The sequence below is a fragment of the Limulus polyphemus genome, unplaced genomic scaffold, assembly GCF_000517525.1.
Source record: "Limulus polyphemus unplaced genomic scaffold, Limulus_polyphemus-2.1.2 Scaffold482, whole genome shotgun sequence".
Classification (NCBI taxonomy): Eukaryota; Metazoa; Arthropoda; class Merostomata; order Xiphosura; family Limulidae; genus Limulus; species Limulus polyphemus.
In genome coordinates this window covers 460,758-464,539 of record NW_013666092.1, presented here as the reverse complement: position 1 = coordinate 464,539, position 3,782 = coordinate 460,758, and positions in this window count along the sequence as shown.

Here is a 3,782-nt window from a genome sequence, read left to right as displayed (position 1 = left end):
CTAGAGCCACTACCAGTGCTCTATAGTTCTGTCTGTCGGCTGCTGTCAACTGTCCAAGTATTTCCAGTGGTTGTCCCTTCAAGCTCGTTGCCAGATATACAGCTTTCTGTTCCTCTGTCCATCCATTCATCTCTGCCAGTAGCTCGAATTGTGCTCTATATGCTTCCCACGGTGCCTTCCCATCGAAGGAAGCCACAGGAATTCCGCACTGGATCACTCCTATTACTGACATTCATATCTCAGATGTGACTTCTAACGGGACTGAATATGTCTGCATTAGGGTTTAGCTGCGGGCTCTGTAAGGGGCTTGTCATTGTCTGGGGCTAGTTAAGTCGATGGTTAATGTATCCTCCTTGTGTGAAAGACAATAAATCGTCCTTTAACGTATCTAATTTGCTTTTAAACTTACTGTTTTCCATTTGTTCTTCTTGCCACTGTTGTAGTCTCTCTTCTTGTTTATTTTCTTTCTCCTCCAATAGCTGTTGTAATCTCTCTTCTTGTTTCTTTTCTTTTTCCTCCAACAACTGCTGTAATCTCTCTTGTTTATTTTGTTGATTGAGCTGCCACTGTTGCAGGTTTTCTTGCCACTGTTGTTGTCTCTATTCTTGTTTCTTTTCTTTTTCCTCCAACAACTGTTGTAATCTCTCTTCTTGTTTATTTTCTTTCTCCTCCAATAGCCGTTGTAATTTCTCTTCTTGTTTATTTTCTTTCTCCTCCAGTAGCTGTTGTAATCTCTCTTCTTGTTTATTTTGCTGTTCGAGCTGCCACTGTTGCAGGTTTTCTTGCAACTGCTGTAATCTCTCTTCTTGTTTCTTTTCTTTTTCCTCTAACAACTGTTGTAATTTCTATTCTCGTTCTTCTTGTTTCTTTTCTTTTTCCTCTAACAACTGTTGTAATTTCTATTCTCGTTCTTCTTGTTTCTTTTCTTTTTCCTCTAACAACTTTGTAATTTCTATTCTCGTTCTTCTTGTTTCTTTTGCTGTTCTTGTATTGCTGCCATTAAGTCTGCTAGGCTGTAGTTTGATTTGCCGCTTCTTGTTTCCATTTTTTTTTATCCCACTCTCTGACACCAATTTGTTACGTCTCCGTTTGTTAATTAATTTTTCCGTAAATTCTTTCCAACTAAACTTTAGCGACACATGTCCTTTCTTAAATAAAACTGGTTTATTCTTTCTGAATATAATTTTACGATACACTTAATTTCAACATTCGCGCTAAAACAAACGCTATAACAACGAACGCTAACTTCAACAATACTCTCTGACTGCAGTTCAATTACTCACTACCTACCCATTGTCCCCATCTTATATATACCAGACTACCCCTAATCTAGTTATCTCAGGAAGGTTCGAGAAAGAAGTGGCGTGATACTAGTCACGTGACCTCGCTGACGCAACAATATTAAATCTAAATTTCTGCCACGAATTTTGGTTTGATTTTTTATACTTCTTTCTTTACTGTTTTATGTTTTAAGAAAAATAACTGAAACTTAAGAACTAACTTGTAAATACTAATAATATATATATATATATATATATGTATATATATAATGTATTATAACCAAAATGTGACTGCATTTTACAAAATAATGGTCCACTAGAACAAAGCCAAGACGCCCCTCCCCCCCACTGGTACAGCGTCATGTCTGTGGACTTACAACGCTAGATACCAGGTTTAATACTTGTGGTGGGCAAAACACAGATAGCCCATTGAATAGTTTTGTGCTTAATTACAAATAAAGCCAAGACAGGTCACGTGCGCTGCGTCATTGCAACTTCTGTAATGTTAGCCAGACAGGGCTGAAAGGTCAATAAAATAAAAATATATATAGATGTATAATGTTATGAGATTTAAACTATTTAGACTACACATTTGTGGTGGTTACGAGGTCGGTCGAATCGATCAAACCCATACAGAGATACAATAGTGAAAATTACAGATGAAATATAAGTTTTTTAAATGTCTGATAATTACCTGGAGATTATTATGAAGTTACAGAGATTTCACATGTGAAATTTGACAATTTTCTGATACACAAAATTATTTAAAATCTTGAAATCAAAATTACTTTGCATGTTGGATAGTCCACATTCGAAAAGAAAAAATGCACGAAAAAATCATTAATTAAAAATCTTAATACGTAATTAAGGAAACTGATATTTTGTGTTCGAAAGCCTTGTAATGTTTACTGATAATCTGCAAAATATCGTCAAGATAAGTGTACATTTTAAAAAGTTGCAGTATAACTGCTTTATGGTTGCTTTGGGAGGTACAGGATGGGTGAAATCCACCCACCCGTAATAAAAGGATCAAAGAAATCTTTCTCATCCACCAAAAAGGTTAAGAACCTCGTGAGCGTATTTTTATCAGATTTGATTATTCATACAGAGGTTGAACACGTTATATTAAAAATACTTTGGAGCCACTACATAAATGTTCTGTGCTATCTGACGACCATGTATCTTGACAATAGCCCTGTTGTGAAATTTCCATCACAAAAGTCTGTCGTAAAGCTTTCATGTTCAAAGCACATAGTTATATGAATGGCTCCTATAAGTCATTTAGTGTACAAGAACAATGGTTTCCTAGCACCCATTTCAACAGTGTCATCACACACAAATCCATTGGCACTGCATCCACAACTTGACCGGTATGTTTTTGTATGCTTTGTTTGAGTTTTAATTTTGCGCAAAGCTACACGAGAGATATTTGCGCTAGCTGTCCTTAATTTTTATCAGTGATAGATTAGAGGAAAGGCAACTAGTCAACACCACCTACCGTCAACTCTTGAGCTACTCCTTTACTAATGAATAGTGGGATTGACCGTTATTTATAATACTCCCATGACTGAAAGGGTGAGCATAATTGGCGACGTGGATTCGAACCTGCAGATTATCGAACGCCCTAACCTTCAGAGCATCTTCGTATGGAAGAGCACGAATTTCCGTTTCATTTTCTAGCTGATTGAAATGCGTTACACTTGACTTTTGACGCTTTTCCAAGCACAGACCCTTCTTAATTATGTTTCATAATGTTGCCTGGGTCACGTGGATGGCTTTTGCCATTAAACTTTGTGTTCGTGGATTCTCACATACTACAAAATGTCACACTTGTTGCGAGTCGAGCGCCCTCACCATCTGACCAACAAATTATTGAATGCTGCCGTCTTATAAAATTGTATATAAGAATATTTACTTCAACGATACTTTTTTCAATAGTAACCAAATGATTTTGAGCCACCCCAAAAATTATGAATTCTCCATAGTAAACTTTCTTTCCGTATAAATATTTTATAATTACTAGAATGGTAAGTCAGGCTTATTTACTATTGTGTAACTTGTGGATTCATAAGCTTGTGTTGATGGACCTAACTTGTATGTTATCTGACGATTTTGTAACACCTGGCGTCACCAAATAGAAACGTAAGCTCCCAAAAAAGTACACGTACTAATGTATCGCAAATAACATACTGTTGCGTCAGCGAGGTCACGTGACTAGTATCACGCCACCTGTTTTCTAGAAATATCCTGTTCCTTCGTGAATGCCCTAGCATTTATTAGATTGGGGTAGGCTAGTATATATATATAGGATGGTCACAACGTGACGGGACAATGTGTGTAGGTAATGAGTAATTGAACTGCAGTCAAAGAGAATATTGTTAAGCACGTGAGAAGTTCGCTGGGAATTATACGTTTGTTACAGAGCGACTGTTGAAATTAAGTGTATCGTAAAGTTGTATTCGGAAAGAATAAACCAGTTTTATTTACGAAAGGACTTGTGTT